Source organism: Thunnus albacares, chromosome 13 (assembly GCF_914725855.1).
Source record: "Thunnus albacares chromosome 13, fThuAlb1.1, whole genome shotgun sequence".
Classification (NCBI taxonomy): Eukaryota; Metazoa; Chordata; class Actinopteri; order Scombriformes; family Scombridae; genus Thunnus; species Thunnus albacares.
The window spans coordinates 26,725,250-26,743,435 of NC_058118.1; positions in this window are offsets into that span (position 1 = coordinate 26,725,250).

Consider the following 18,186-nt stretch of genomic DNA (forward strand, 5'->3'; position numbering starts at 1 on the left):
AGGATCAGATTCAACATCTTCAAAGGTGAGGAGTTGTTTTCTGGGCCAAATTCAGTTTTATGAGAAATAAACTGTGCACATACATATTGATCCGATATGCACAGCACAAATTTTCAAATCAGTGACATAGTAAACATGAAATGTTCATCAATCTCTTTATTACATTTTCATTGCCTTTAGTTTATTAAAGTACTTGTCTTTATCAAGATAGGAAAAAATACCAGAACGGAGTCATATGACCTCTTACAAAGAAAAAACCCAGGCAGAAAGAAGCTGCCAAGTTGTATCCATTTGTTTGAGAATAGGTGCTGGCGGGTCTGTGGTCCATGAGCCACTGTAGTAACCTCATAGCATATGTTTAGACACCCTCCACATGTAATATGTAAAGGTCATGATGCAACAATGTGGATTGATATCTCCATGGAGATTCTGGCAAACTCTACATAGCAACAGAGCTATTCAGATAACAGTAATATAAAGGGCACCAGAACTCTTACATGGGAATTGATTTTATTTTCATATCCAAAAGTGGTTACTGATACCTAAAACATTTTGAATTTGTTCATTTTAGCTACACTGTCTAAACTGGACACTGGAAAAAGGAAAAAAAACACCAAAAAAAACATACAGTGGTTGTCTTCCACTAAGACAACAAAAACAAATTATTGTCAGTCATTCCAAACATGTTCTTGTCTACTTAAGATATAATTGCAGAACATGTGGAGTCATAACCAGACAGACATGCATTAATACTATCGTAAGCACCGGTTATAGAGATGAGATTATTAGGCTACTCGAAAAAGCCATTGGCAAATTAATTTCAGCTATTATGACACACGATATTAAGACGGTAATAAACATCTTTTACTGTGAGGACAAATCTGTGGTTTCAACCTAAATGTAGGATTCAGCTGGTCCAGTCACACCACAGACTACGACTGTGTTGTGTTTCCACATGGTGCTATATGGAAAAAATGTACAGTAATTGGATTCATGTCTTTTTTTTTTTCCATTTCATATTCAACTAGTACTCTACTGTAGCAGATCCACATAATTACACATTTTACTCTCAGATAAACAGTGTGAGTGCACCTCTGTTAATAACAGGATCTCTCTGGTTTAACATATTATTTTGCTGATGCCGTGTGTCAGTGGCATTTCAGCACTGGAACAGATTCTGTTCAGTGGTAATTTGTTTCAATATGGAGTGCAGGGGTGACTCTAAGTGAATCAATCTGCAGGCCCTCGCGAGCATACCAGTCATTTATACCTTATCTAACCCGTAATAAAGGGTCACTTCTGCAGTAGGGGTCCTCCAAACCAGTATTCACATCAAACCTCTTAGGAGCACCACTGAAAAATCCTACATGTTTAAACGCGTTCCCAGACAGTGTATAGATAAAGTAATTCAGTCCTTGGACTTAAATTTAATTACTGTAATACATTTTACACAAGAAATGGTGGAATGTAAAGAAAAAAAACACCATAAAGTACTTTTAAAAAGCAACTGGTGGTGATGTAGCTTAGATTTCTGGCCCCATTTTTATGTTTTGTAATGTTTGTTGTTTGTTTTGTTTTTTTTTTCTAAATTTTACTCCTGTGGATAACAGGCCAGTCATGGAGACTGTGATTTCATGTCAAGATATTTCCAGAGCAGCTACAATGAAGCCTGACAGCAGAAATATCTTTAACTATATAAAACATCAACAGTAAATGTCAGGTTTCTGTGTCAGTCCCCCTGAATCAAAGAGAGAGGCATCTTTCTAGACTCACCATTTTCACAGGCACTCAGCAATCATAAAGGGAGAAATCAGTCATATAGCAGAGACAGAGATAACAGCTTCACACTGACAGCTGCCTCTATAGACCATAATGCAAAGCTGAGACAAGGCATGTTGCATTTTAGGTAAGAGCTACAACTCTTAATGTGACTGGAAAAAAATCTCTATCTGCGCTATCTGCATTTCTCTTTTATATATTTATATACATATATACTTGTAAGTTAAAAGCTCCTTCTCTGGAGAGATTAAGTAAGAAATCACTATGTGAAATAGAAGTAAATAGACAGGCTGAGGGAAAGTTGACACCCAAAAAGTACATTTCGGTATTTTTTCAACTCCTTGAGCGCAACGCACATCACAACTGTAACTTCTTGAGTGCTATGAAGGACACATTAGAGGGGAATTCCCTTGATTTTACAGATGAAAGTCAGTTTACAGGTTTTGGGGAGTGCTACTTGAGTCAGCGTCAGTCGGGGCTGAAGACTATAAGTATGAAAATTAAAAATGTAAGTTTGAAAATGGGGGTTTGGAGTTAGAAAGAAGGGAGGTTAATAGACCTCTGTAGCTCGAGGCTACATTAGCTGATACAATCATAACACACATGAATCTCCAACTGAACTGTTGGTGTTTCGAATTGCATTATGGGTAATGTAGGTGCCAGGTTTTGACGAGGAAGAAAAACGTGTGAAGTAAAAAAGACGATATCCCTGCTGCATCAGTTTTCATCCTCTATTTTTTAAATTGTCTGTCATGAGTCCAACAATATCATTGGAGTGCTAATGCTAAATCTGTGGATTAGTCTATTAATGATCAACACTAATCAACAGTAATGTGTTTTGCAATATTCTCTAAGATTTATGCCTCCACCCCAATACAATGGAGGTGAATGGAATTTCGAGTGGTGCTCACAAAATGGAAAAAGGCTCAGGATGCTGATATTCTACGTGTTATTGTCAACAGATCCCATGAAAAGACCAAAACTTTCCAAATTCTCTACCCTCTCCGTGGCACTCAGCTTCAAGCCCATTGTTTCTGACGAGAGATGTAAATCTTTAAAAACAAAAATATACGTTTTATTTTTAAAAAGGCTAAGTAATTTCCTAAAACAGCTAGGCTCGGTAGTTTTAAACAGAAGGAGTAAATTTGCGTTCGTTGGGGACTATTTTCAGCTGCAGTTTAATTCAAATCAGTTGCTCTAGGCTAGCGAGTATTTACAGCAGGACAGTGTATGTGCTTTGACTCAAAATAAAACACAGCGGCTGTGCTCATGGAAGTGAAAGAACATGTCACCTCATGCAACGGTGCAACTAACTAATGTGTTTTTAATAGATTTTAAACAATTGGACTTTTCATAGGATTTGTTGACAATTAGGGAAAAAATATAACTAGACTTATCCTTTAGAAAAGAACATGATCATTTCTTTCAGAAGTCAGTGTCCCCTTTACTCTGGATAATCCACAGGCTTTGCTATTCACAATTTTCACAGCTTCAGTATTAATTAAGTTTCAATGAAAACTGTTTACAGCATGTTCTCTGGATCAAATTCCAGGACATTATTTCTTTCTTAAGTGCCATTTCGAATGCTTTGAGCACCACAAACAAAATTCCATTCACCTGAGGTGGAGGAGGGAGTCAGTTTGACATGTAATAGCAGGAAAAGCACAGGTGGAATTACCGTAATTACTTTAATAATCATGGCTACAATCTATGGGTGAGTTCATCTTGCACTGGAATGCATATCAGCTATACAACAGATCTAAAGCAGCAGGAATCTCAGGCAGCTATCCCTGATGTAAAGCAAATAAAGTATGTGAGCAAATATGTTATTTCGTAAGTCTAGCAAAGTAATTTTAACATATTAAGGGTCAGTTCACCTGACTTACTGGTATTTGCGTAGGCTTGAGTAAACTGGCTTTAACAGCTACCATTTTTATTTTCGACTTGTGTTCACTGACATTTAGCTTCTTTCAGATGAGTGTAAAATATTTCATAGGAAGGTGAAGGATGATGAAGAACACTGAGTAACTTTAGCTTCTAGGTGTGCTGGACAAGGTGACACCAACAAAGATGCTATTTTGTTTTTGACTTTTTTTCCATATGCCACACATTGATAGACATCCGTCAACTCTGGCTTGCTAACATGACATGCTGTAGTAGTAATAAAGCTATCCCAGACTACACAAAATCCACTCTTGCTCTAGGAGGAGGCTTTTTCATGAAGTAATCTTTAAGCCATTAGGATCAAACATATGTAGGTGGTGTTGATGGAATCAATAGAATACAGTTAGGTCTTTTCTGCAGCTTTGACACAGTGATGTTGCACTTTGAGGAAAATTTGTTTGTTGAGGAAATGCTCAAATAAGAGAGGTGTTACCATAAAGAGGCAGTATCAAAATATAAGCTGCATTAACAGACACATGTTGACATCTCTCAGTCTGGTCAATGTGCTGCACCAGGGGCCTTTCTACCCAAACCAACATTCATTGCTTTAAATACTGTGTAAGCGGTAGCTGCTGTAGAGTGTTTGGCGAGTGCTCACCAAAGCAATATGTTCTCCCACTGCTCAACTTGCATAATCCCAGCATCTATTTCCTTTTTTTAATCAAAGGTACAAGCTGTGCGGCCCGAGTTGAACTACCATGATTTTTTTTTTGTTTTGTTTTTTTTTTAATAAATCTATCTAGATGTTTTTTTGTTTGTTTGTTTCCTGTGGGAAGATGGTTTTGCAACCAAGGACAACAAAACCATTATTCATCATGGTGGGCAAGACGGCAGTTTAAAAATTGTATTGATGCTCAAGGTAAGCATGTCCTGTTATCAGCCTTCGTCAATGAATGAAAACCTAGAGAATTGAAGAGAAGGCAAGCTAACCATTTTCTCTTGTACATGAAGTTCTATAAGCCCTCAAAGATAAAAAAAAAAACACATAACAGATAAACACAAAATAAATTATATGTTTTTCAAGCCTTTGTTGTAGCAACCTTTATTGCTTTTTAATGGTCTCTTTGTGCTGAAACTACAGTGCAGACAGCAACTATACAACATACCAAATAACCATACATGTTTTATGAACACAAGTGCCCAATGAAAAATTCAACTTTTCTTACCCCAACACCAAATTGTCAACATGTCCTGTCCTATAAGGCCTGAAATCATAAGTTAGAGGACAAGGTTCAGCTATTATTTATTTGAGTTTAATGTATGCACAACAACAGTGTTGACAGCTCATGCCATCGCATCCTGTCATCCATCCAGAGTTGTTCAATTTGAGGGTGCTTTTCAGAGTGATCCCTGAAGCGTGAGTGTGTGGGAGTCTGTTTGGCTCCTGGGATGGCTCTCAGGAAACATGAGTCAAAGCTTAAGAACATAGCTTTTGGTCACTGAGTGACACCTGCTATGATGTGTGTGAGACTGTGCGTTCAGACCACAACTCACCTGCGTGTCAGTGGGCCCTCAGAGAAGATACGACCCAACAACAGTGACTGAGGCTATGGCTGCTGCTTACTGGTCCTTTAGATGTGTGCTGTTTGAAAATAAGAAACATATTCAGAAACATAAGCTGCAGCTGAATATTAGTTGTGGAGTCTGTCCTCACAAGAAAAACTACAGCATCAGGCGTGTTGGGAAATGCCCAAAATTAAATATGTGTACATTCCATAGACTCTTTATAAAGATGGACATAGCGAAGTGTGACGTCACCCATTGGTTTGCATTGGAGCTGGTTTTTATCCCAGAGCTGCAGCTTATGGTCAGAGCCATCTTTTCAAATTGGAACCAAGACCTTCCAAGTAAGGAGTGTGGGGTGTTGCCTTTCACTCTCTGGAAACACGCCCCGCCGAGTGGTGCACACTTGGGCTAACGTTAGCACAGTTTATCTAAGTTGTACTAACAGGGCAGGTATCATAATTGAGTAACATTAAACTTAGTGAAATATTGCGATAATAGTCAGACTCAGTGATTCCTGGAACCAAGGAGAGCAGCAGGCAAGCGAACTGTCAATCAGAGCTGTCATTCAACACCCACACAGCAGACATCAAAGCTACCATAAGTCTTCAAATCTTACTAACGGAGTAATAATTTCCAAAATGACCGCCAGCACACTTATTAGAGGGCCTGAATTTAGCGATTGAGACCATAATGACTTGTTGAAAAAAATTATTTACTTAGTCTTTCTAGGAGAAGATGACAGTTTTTGAATGGGAGTCAGTTGGAGTCAGGGATTTTTTGGAATCAGCATCTAGCAGCCGTCGGTGGCATTACGCTTTAAATTACTTCTACATTGGCTTCAGCCTCAAGCTGTGGTAGTTGTCACTTGGTATGTTCAAGCAACAAAGCCCTCTAGAGGCTGTAGAAATTATGACTCTTGTCTGTCAGAGTCAAAGGTATATTAGTGCAATGTTATTATATAGGAGGGATGTGCAGAGATCTCAGTATTTGTATTTGTATCTGTATTTGTTGAGGCAGCAAAATTATTTGTATCTGTATTTGTATTCAAATAAAAGTGGAGAGAGACTTAAAAATCCTGTTTTTGTTTTTATGACACTTTTAATTTTAGAAAATTACAATAAGTGTTCATGAATAAGCTACCTTATAAAGGAGGTCCCCACATTGGGTCTTGAACTGGAGTCTCCCAGATCATAGACGACTGTGCTGATTACTAAAACGTCATGCATCGCCTCATTGCAGACAGACCTCTACCTATTTATACACCCATAACACAGAGATAGTACATCATGTAACGTGTAGAGATGAACTTCAAAGGCAATTATTGCTGTGCACTTTTCAGTTATTGCCTATTTTTTACAACCTAACTTTGTGGAAAAGAGAAGGGGAACAACAGGTTATGGAGAGTCCCTTGGGAGCACTTTGCTTGTGTCAGTAGCTCAGCTTTATCTCTGGGGAACACCCCTAACAAATAATTTTTTAAATATTTGTGTGAAACAAATATTTGTATAAAACCCACTATTTGTGCTTTGCCGAATAATGTATTTGTATTTGGGCACACTGCTATTATATAGCCACAAACTCCAAATAGTTAGGTGTGCGGTTGGATTGGACAATGAAACAATGGACTTTGACAGACAGCTGCCCACTTCTCGTTTTCTACTGTCAATCAATGTTAGTTTCTTTTAAGCAGGACCAGGGTCATTCCCTAACATTAACCAAGTCATTTTGGGGTGTAAACCTTACCAAACAGCACAGTGTCAGATCAGCGACAGTGACTTGTAACAGCAACAAATGATGCCATTTTATTCTGCCAATAGAGCAGATGGCATCAGATCAGAAAATGCTCATACACGTCATTCTGGAGGGCAATTACAATGTATTTTGTCAACTTATTTGGAGTTAAGAGGTTTCAGATCTCGTTCATCAATTCCTGTGTGGATCTTAGTCCTGGAATCTCAGTGGCAATATCAGAAAGCCAATAATAAGCAACAATTCACCTGGAATTGTTGTTTAAACCCTGTGAGGCCATTGCTGCTGCTGCTTGATGGCCATACTTCACTTCATCTAGGGTGCTAGAAAAAACCTGTTTTTAAAAAATCATTTCTGCAGCGATCTCCGTGTAATGACATGCAAATGCGTCTCTCAGACGGTGAAAATGTGTTTTTAGTCCATTGCCACCTTCACAGCAGGCCTCGGAAGCTCAGCCCACTTTGATGTTGGAGCTCAGCTCATGATGCCTTCATGTCATGTCGGAAGTCTGCGTAGGTTCCGATGTCACCCACTTAGTGTCATGAATTGTGTAAGCGTTGCCACAAGCAGCAAACATGTAAGTGGATCCACCAATTTTGCTGTACATGATGCTAAAACTGATCTGTTTTGAACAACTGAATGCAATCAACTTTATTCATATAAAGCCATTTTTTCTGTTGTCTACTTATGATTGACTTTCAAGTTTAAATAAACTGAAGTTAAAGTTAGCCTTCAGATGGACTCTTTCAGGTGTGCTTCTGCTTTTTGTTACTGTTACTTTGTTAATGTGCATCAATCTTAAAGGACTTCTTGGAAGTACAGAACTCAAATTGATAATAAATAATAATGCAAATTGTTTACACCCTAAGATGTAATGAAAGCTGCATACACACACACAAACACACAGGTAGACTTAATAGGAACTGTTGGCAGCCTCCTTTAAATGGCTGAGAAAGGGAAGGTTTACAGTCTCAGTGGGAGTCAACACGTTGTCAGGGTCCATCGGCAGCAAGCCCTCTGCAAGAAGGTGATAACCCCAAGCCGTTTTCTCAGCCAACATGTCTGACTTAATCATCAGTAAGAGTCTGACCTAGAAGAGGAAATGCAAAGAAAGCAAGTACCATAGCAAACAAACCACATTTTTTTGTAAATCTGCATGACAAACTCATGAATCTTGGATCCATTTTAAGTTGGAAATATGATGAATAAAAACGTTCCATTGCCTCCACAGCAAAGAGACGTACACATAATGTTTTAACATCCTTTAATTTCACCTGTTTTGTTGCATTCTTCAACTGTACATACATAGTAATATAAATACTACCGCTAACCTCACAATTGTATCTAAAAAAAGTGGTAACTCTATGCAGACTTAATTAAAGACAATGGGAACATAACATGCAGAGGTATTAGTTGATATTTTACATTACCAGAACAGTTGGACAGCCACTTTCTTCAGTGAATGCTTCACAGAGGGATCCTTTATTATGTGATGGCTAAGTCCATAAGACAGTCCAATCATGATGAGACCTGCCTGTTCTTGGTTGTATAAAATGAAGAGCTGGGGTTTACTCGCTGCTTCAAATGTAATTTAAACTAATGTCAAACATAAAGTTGAACTAAATTATTAGTTATGGCTACACTTTTTGAGCCTTTGTGTAAATTTGAGGAATAAATGATCAAGACACGTTCACATCTTGAGGAAATACATTTTGAACATTATCCTTTGTCCACCTAAAAAAAAGAATAATGAGGTGTAGCATCGATAATCATGGATAGGTAAATAATACACTATACACACCTGAAGTAGGACATGGGTATAAATCTGACACATTTCTGTCAACATGTAAAGAATAATTTTTTGAAGAGCTTGTTCTATAGAAATCTATTAAATGGGTGAAAGATGATGAGATCAATGTAAAAAAAAAATCAATAATGATTTTCTTTGACAGACAGATATAGATCTGTAGTGAATTGATTCTATCTGTCCTCAGACTGAAAATGTAATTGCTGTTATTGGTCTTTGCAGCCGTTTCTAAATGAACTACAGTAACTGTTGTCTTCAGGGAGGAGGAACATATCACTCATTGCTATGGTGTGGCTTCTCGACATGTTTTTTATAGTTTTTAGACAACATCGGAGGTCTACAGCACAGAGGAATAAGACATATCAGGCCTTGGATACACACACAACACTGTAAGTATTAATATATTAATGTAGTAAGTATTAATGTTGGTTTTGCACATGAGATTTAATGACAATATAGAAAATCATGAGCAATATCCTTTAAAGGTATACTATGCAGGATTTGTTGGTTGGTGTTTGTAAACCCCTTCCTCCCTGGCTCAGCGAGTGAGCGAGCGAGAGAGAGAGAGAGAGAGAGCAGCGGTGATCGAGCGAGATAGAGAGTGAATGAAGAGAGTGAGCGGCTGGCAAGAACAACGGTGTGAATCAGATGATCAGAAAACATTATTTTCTGATTGTTTCACAGTATTTGTGTTCTAAAGCACAAATAATCACGCCCACACCCCTGCACACCTCCACACAGCCCTGTGGGAAGGTGCTGCTGGACTTTGTGTGAATGCAGAGCTTCATGCTGACCGCTGTGGCCTCTCTGCTGTGCGTGTGTGTAGCTCAGCCCCACCCTCGGTCAAGCAGACACACAGACCTGTAGGGCTTTATACATCCATGACACAGAGACAGAGAGCAGAGAGGAGCAGAGGAGAAAGACGGAGACAGCAATGTAACCTGGTTGCTACACTGCGAGTCCCGACCTCACACCCTGCGTGCTGTTATTGGCTGGGGGCTACACACCCACTGCCCCAAGGCTGACGCCCAGAAACATCCCGAATACAGCAAAATAATAAGAAAATAAGAAAATACAGGCAGAGGGCAGAGTCTCTGTAGATAAATACACTGCCACACACTTCTAGTGGGTCATAAGCGATGATTGATAGGAATTACTTTTGTATGAGTCTATACATTGTTTTTTTAGGAAAATCTTGCATAGTATACCTTTAAGTTCTCCACATGAGCACACAGTTGTTAAATGAGATTCATAATATTACAATCCCAGAGGAAGTTTTAAAGAAACAAGAGAAGACAAGAGCTTGATCCTGCTTGTAAGTCATAGCACACCAGCATGTACTGCTGCACATACTCAATGAACCCATCATGTTACATGGCGATCGAGGACATGTTTTGTATAATTTATATACATCATACATGATTCATCTCTAACTATAGAAGAATGCCCAGTCTGGTGTGAACTGAACTGAAAACTGTCTCACAACCCATGCTGCTTTGAAAGACTTTAACTCTATATCATCTGATATTTTTCAGGTTTTTTTAAAGCAACATCCAGGAGGTCACTAAATTTCCCACCAAGTAGCTGTGATGTAACCAGTTACAGTCTCCTCTGTACCTCTGGCATGTTTGCAAGTGGTTATCAACTGTCTTTGGGTTTTGTAATGCGCTGTTCACATAAAAAGGCGATGCTTGTAACAAATAGCCAATTTCATAAAACATGGGGAAATCTTGATGACTTTATTTACAGGGCTATGATTACTGTATTGATCTCTGTGGGGAAATGAGGTTGCGAAAAAAAATCATATGATCATAATGTCAATACAACGCTGGAATACAAAGAAGAAAACACTGTAGTGGAGTACATTCAAGTACTGTAGTTGTTGATGTGCTTTACTTGACTATTTCAATTTTCTGCTACTTTATACTCCTTCAATACACTCATCTAAAAGCTATAGTTACAGTTACTTTTCAGATTATGTTATATAAAACATACAGTTAACTTGTAAAGTACCTAAAATGAGCTTCACATCGTCCAGATACAACAGTAAAATGCTACTTATACATTGTTGCATCTGAAAGGATCTGAATACTTCTTCCACCACTGAGCAAAAGACATGTATCTTCAATATGTCAACTTTTCAGAAGTTAATAAACAGACTTGGTTTAAGCTTTGTCACAATGCATCTTTGAGATAATCCAGTGGACTTTTGAATAGGTTTTTTGTGTAAGAGTTCAAGAACATGGCTGGCAATTTCTCATATTTTTCTTATTGTCAACAAATATCATGTGCAGAACCAAACCAACAATGAATTGATCTGCTTACAAGTATTGTGTGTGTATCTTATTCCTCTGTGCCGTTGACCTACCTTTTTGTCCAAAAACTATTAAAAAGACATGACATGACTTTATACTGAAGTTATTTACAATGCACAATATAGTCTCTGAAATCTTTTCATAAATAGCTCAGCTCAAGTTGAGAGACACTCTAAAAGCCTATTTGCAATTTTTAGGAGTCAAGCTAGTGAAGCTCTGTAAACAGCACTGCATTCCTGCACATGCTCAGTGGTGTCTGCCTTACATAGAACTACTCTCTGGAGACTGAAAATGTGATCACTGTTATTGGTCTTTGCAGCCATTTCTAAATAAACTAACATGCCCATACTCTTCATAATGAAGAAACACGTCACCCAATGCAATGTTGTGGCTCACTGACATGTTTTTGATTTGTTTTTTGACAACAACGGAGGTCTACGCCACAGAGGAATAAGATATATCAGGCTTTGGATACACACACAATATTTCACCCGCCATATCCTTTAAAGAGAATCTTCTGAAGCCACAGAGACGCATGTAATCCTCCACTTTATATGAAAATATGGAAATCATCAAACTTTGAAATATATGTTTTTTAACAGCAGCTTACAGTTTCACCACATACTGTACAAGTGGCTTTAGAAAACAAATATATTACTAATTTGTAACATAATGAGCACAACATAAACATAAGAAAATTAACATTGTCTCTCCTGCTGAGGTTATTTAATCACAGATATAAAATGTAAACCGATCACCAGGTGGACCCTCTTCTTGTTGAGACAACACCGTGTCTGAGACTGTAAAAGAGTCAGCTTCACGCTGAGGTGATGAACTGCAGATGCATTCTGCAACATCAATCACTCTTGGGAATCCAATGAATAATTTTCAGCACTCTAAATATGGAGTAGTAAATTTAATTCATTATTGATAACTATCATCAAACAATGCAAGCTACCTGCTAGTTTAGTATGCCATCTTTAGCGGGCAAATGGCCTGGAAAGGCAACAAACATTCATTATATGTTTGATATAATAAATCATCATAGAAGGTAAAGAAGCTTCACTGCTCTCTGAACAGCACTGCCTTGAGTTGATGAATTGGTGAGTGTCTAGTCCTTTAAACTACTCTGTGTTTTTATTGTTTATCTTTCTTTTTTTCTTAAGAAGCGTTGTGTCACTTTAGAGTGTGAATAACTTTAGAAATCTGTACTGGCTTGAGCACAAACATTGGATTGCTATGATTATAATTATCTACTGAGCTGTGTTGATGCATCCTGATGCAAGTTTCCCTACTGGCTGATTAAAAACAAATTCATAATTTATTTTATTCTTATTTATCCCATTAGGCCCACTGGAAACTTGGTAACACTTTAAGGACATTTTTGAGTATTTCCAATGTAATTGTGAAAAAACAACTGCTATGAATCATTTATAAGTGTGTAATGAATAATTAATAACACAGTGGAACATAGTTGTAATCATATTTAATGATATAGCATTACACACAAATCCTTTGATTTGTTATAAAACATTTATTAACTGTTTACACACGTACACATCAGTCATAGGCGGGTTTAAGCTGTTTAGAAAGGTGTTAAAACTCATGAAGACACAGAGTTTTGTTAACCAGTAGTTTGACAAAAAATTCTTAACTCAAGGTTTCCTTACTACTTCCTCTTCCAAAGCTTTTTAGCCTTCTCTCAGAGCTTTCATCAGAGAAGAGTGAAGTATTTATAAATTTAAAAAATACTTAATTTATACCTATAGTTATAAGTAATTAATTAATAAATGCCATAAATACATATAATTAATACAATATTATAATTATACATATAAATAATAAACACATGCTTTGTATTTTATATTTAATCATATATGTGCTATTATATTGTCAGTCATTTGTTATCTGTTTAAATACCAGTTATGGATGCTTCACTGAAGACATTATTGTCAACAAAATACATTAATAAACTCCTAAAAAGTCCTTATAACTACATTAAATTGTGTTATAAACCCTTTATGAATTATATATATATATATATATATATATATATATATATATATATTGCTCAGGAACGCTAAAGGCCATCTGTAGGGTTTCAAAATAAACTGTTACTTGAAACTTTGTTGTAGTGGATGGATGGCAGGCTTTATGAGTCTATTATGTTGTAATTATGCAGCATAGTAAGCAAATGCTTTAATTATTTACAGGACCTTATGATGTATGATGAGCCTGTTTCTTTATGCCCATGTATACACACAAAACCATAGTTTTTTCTCAATTTTTGATACTGCAGGAACCTGTGTGAAGTTGCCAAGTGAGGAGAATCTAATGCACCTGATCAACAGCTTGCTTGTCATCTTTACAGAATCAATATCAATCAATATTCTCTGTCATTGGTCGGAGTTCATCACAGAGATGTGACTCTGTAAAACTGCATGCTTTCTCCAGCAAGAACAAACTCAACTACACAGAACTTCCAAAAGCATATGTCTTCAGACTCAGTAAGGATGATCTTTGGCGTCGGATGACCCTGTACAAGACTGGGCCTGGACTGGACTGTATAAACATTGTCTGTGAACACCAGACCAAAGCTGGTCTCATCACTGCCTGGGAGGTAGTCAAAGTCATCGAATCAGAGAACAACCAGAGGCGTCCAAATGTCAAGGACTATTTTTGAATAGATGTACTGTAAATACATATGTGTATTCATTCTGTGTACACTTTATGTGAGTCACTCTGCAGTCTGCAGGCATGCAGGGAATAAAGTATCAGTCTAGGTTAATATAATGTTACTGACATTTGCCAGAGAAAACCATAAAACCACTTCATAGAAGCCTCAGCCTATCTTAAACATTAAAATATACAGAGAACTTTGAAAAGACAGCTTAATCTTCTGTGAAAAGTTCCAGGTGCTGTAGTACAGTAAGTAACCAAGACTGAATTGCACCGATTGTTTGTAAATAACTTTATGCAAGTTTGTGCATAAATTCCTCTCTAAGTTTATAGTAACTACTTGCTAATTTATCAGATTGCACCATAGTAACCAGTTTACTGTGTAATTCAGTTGCTAGGAAACATCTGTAGCCATGTATCTATTATAAACATAGTCTAGTATTCATGCAGTTTACAGAGATTTTAGTTATTTGAATAAACTTTTCTAATTTGAAGTTTAGTGTGTTTTTTTTACTGTGAAATGTAAAGTGTCAGGTCAGATATGATCATTTGGTAAATTACCTCTTTTACTCAGTCTAAATAGGTTGGATATTAACAAGCTAACATTAGTTTTTCACTTTTATAAACACTTATAACTAGCTAAGTTTGAACCATAGACTGTATGTAAAGATGGACATAGCGAGGTGTGACGTCACCCATGGGTTTGCATTAGAGCCGATTTGAAGCTGTCAGAGACAAATTGCACTTTAAGGGACTTCCGCATTGGCTTCATCCTCAAGTTGTTAGTTGCCACTTGCTTTGAATTTATGAACACCTGGATCAACTACTGTGGTGGTGCTATGATGAATTCCAGGAGATTTGTACTTCTTAGAACTGTAGAAGTATGTGAGGAGTATTTACTGAGTGCTTAAGGGTCCAGACAAAACCACTTAATGTACTATTACGTCTAGATTTGAGTTATAAAGTTAAGTTTCAAGGGGAATTTCCCAAAGAGGGTTCTAAGTATAGCCTTGTTATCAGGATAAATCAAAGAAACCTGTATAATTCTAGTGGGAGTTAATGTTTCTAAGAGAAGAGATGTAAGTGTTTGGTGTTCTACTGGAGAGATTTGACACCATTCCCTCACAAAAGATTCCCTCATATGGAGGTTTACTGTGGATGGTAGCTGACACAAATGTGGAAGCTCACATTTGTGTGAAATTGTGTTGAAATGTGATGACTGGAATAGTTGTGATGTATGTTTGTGAGAAACAGGCTTTGTGTAAATGAGCTTGACTCTGGCAACATTGGGCCTCATTCACTAACAGTGCATACACACAAATCTGTGTGCATATGAATGTTTTAAGCACAAATCTGGGATTCATATGTTCTTATTGAGATCATGCCTTAGAACCACTCAGAACTGCCTTAGACCACGCATACGCACAAATCATAAATGCCCCATGGTCTTAAAAAAATCACATAGACAATATTTATTCAGTATTAGAACCACAATTATTTAAAAAATGATTGGGCCTAAATATACAACATTTAAAAGTGTGGAATTGCTAATAATACACAATTTATTTACTAATTAAAAAAAGATAACTAAGATGTTGTAATCCATAAATTATCATTATAAATGTAATGAAATTATTAATATATCAAAATGATCCTTTTCCCACTTGAACTCACGATCGGGCTCCAAACGGTTGTGCCAATGACATGTTTACCAGCCAAATCTGCCTTTTTTGGCTTCTACTTCTGAAACTATTGTTTGCATTTCACTAGTAGTAAAGATTTTCTACATTTTTACCATCACTACCCTCTTTGCAATGAGTGACAGCTCTCTCTGCTGCTGCACCGCTCCAACTGAGCTTTCCTCAGAGAAATGGAGGGGCGATAGTATGCTAATTACTGATAGCGGGCACATACCTGTCAATTAAGTTGGTTCAGTAACATACGCACGGTGGTTAGAATAAAATTGGCCACACGTGTCATGAATCCGACGGTGGCCATTATCAGAAATTAATGGACACCCTGCAGCCAGTTTATATATATATATATATATATGTGTGTGTGTGTGTGTGTGTGTATGTATGTATGTATGAATGTATATGTATATAAGGTAAGACTAAAGCAGCAAGGTTTTTCAAAACTCCACCATCACAAAGAACAGGTATAGTCAAATGATTAAAATGGTATTAGCCAGGTAGGTTTGTATTAGCATATTAATGGATATTACATGATTCTTTATTGATCCCTGAGAGAATCACATTTTCTCTTCCACAGGATATCAGATCAAGTAAATCCAACTTCATTTATAGAGCAGAAATTGTATAAAATTTCAAAGTCCTTTAATAGCAGAAGCAGTACAGTGACCTGAGAATAGGAGGTTGGGAAAACATTGAGTTAATGTTAATATAAAACAATAAAAATAAGTTATAAGTGATAAATATATGGGTAGCAAGGTTCAGTGTCTTGCTCAAAGACACTTCAGCTGGAAATGACTGCTGACAGAGGAGCTTGTACCGGGGGTCAAAGGCACAGCTTTGCCAATAGAGTCTAAACTTATTGATAGAAATCTGTGTACTGAAAGAGTGACAAGCTGAGCCAAAGTCAATGACTTTTTTTTAGCTGGTGAGATGCAGTATGTAACAGGGTTTATGATCACTGTATTGTCCAGTTAGAGGTCTAAATCAGTGAATAATTAATAAAAATAAAAAGGTTTTCTCAGCATCCAAAGTGCCATGATTACTTCCACACTTGATATAGCAATGATTTGTGCAGAAGGGAAAAGGTGAACCAAAACTTAATGGGCATGTCAATAATACACTGAATGACCAAAATCTTTTCTTCTTTGAAACAAAGAAGAATGGTCTTTACTTACTGACTGACTGGCCTAATTTGACATAAGGGAAATAATATGTCTCCATCTAGAAATCTTTGTGATTCTGCCTAAGATGGTCTGAACAATTCATGGACAATGCGCTGATTGTAAGTCTGACAAGAAGTCGTTTGTGATATTCTCATGTTGGGATTTCAGTACTTGTTGATGTTTTGTGCTATTTATAGTTATTTTATTTTTTGGTTTTGCATATTTTATGTTGGATTGAATAGCCTGTGTTATTTTTTGTGCAATTTGGACATATTGTATGTTGTCTTTTGCCACAGTCAAATCCATTTTTGAAATAAATTACTATAGTTGATCACAAGGCACCAAAAAATAATAAGGAAATCAATTTTCAATTTTCTCTTGTTCTTGTATTTTTACTGACTTTTTAAAAAAAAAAAAAAAAAAAAAAAAAAAAATTTTAACAAAACAATATGTACATATGTCATATATACAAACAAAACTGATTACACCTGGGATATAGTCAAATATAAAATAAATAAATAAATATAAAGATATATATATTTGTCTGTAAAAATAAATAATGAAACAAAAGGATAAATTAAAGAAATATGTTAATATACAGTTCACAAAAATATTATGTTTTCATTGCCTTCTTGTTTCCTATCTAATTGTTGTGCCATAATTCTCGACAAAAGTGTCCAAAATTTGGTTTGGTGTCCATACATATCTTTATATGTTTGTGAAATGTCCCCATTTATAAAACAAATATTCTGTAGTTAGATCATTTGCTCAGTCTTCCTCCTTATACAATGTCCAATGCCCCAAATGAATGTTTAAGTGTGTGTGTAAATGAAATGAATAAACAGATGGCAAATAGTTTCTTTTTCTAATCCCCAGAAATCACAAGAATATTTAATAGCCTATCCAATCTAAACCTTTCCAACACCTGTAGCCTACATGTGAAGCAAAATTCTATAACAAGCCTCTTTTACTTTATTATTAACACAATATTTATCACAAAATTTTGTACCATTTCAATTCTCCATACAGACAAGAACAAAAACATATCGCCGGGCCGGGGGAACATTTAAGTACCAACTTTGAGCATGGATGTATTGTGGGCCATTACCCTGCAGACACTCCGAGTTCACTTTACTACGGCAAGCAGAATGCGGACACTAATTTAACCCTTCGAATAATTTTGACAAGAAACATGGACCATGAAAAAGACAGTGTCAGATAAATGTGAGACTTGTAACTGCGAGGAAACTGTAGAAAATGTGCTGATAGGTTGTGGGAAGTTCAGTGTAGAAGGGGAAAGACTGAAGGGCAGAGTGGTAGATATGGGAGGGGACTGGAGCATCAGAGGTCTGTTAGAGACAGGGGACAAACAATTACAGGTTCAAAGGGTTTTATTTAAATATTTAAATGAAACAGATTTAATATCCAGAATATGACTTCTTTATAAAGTTTTTGTTTGTTAGTTTTGTTAGTTTTTGTTGTTTAAAGTCATGATGTTACACTCGCTGATACAGTAGGTGGCGGCGTGCAACTTTAGTTTGTAGTCCGCG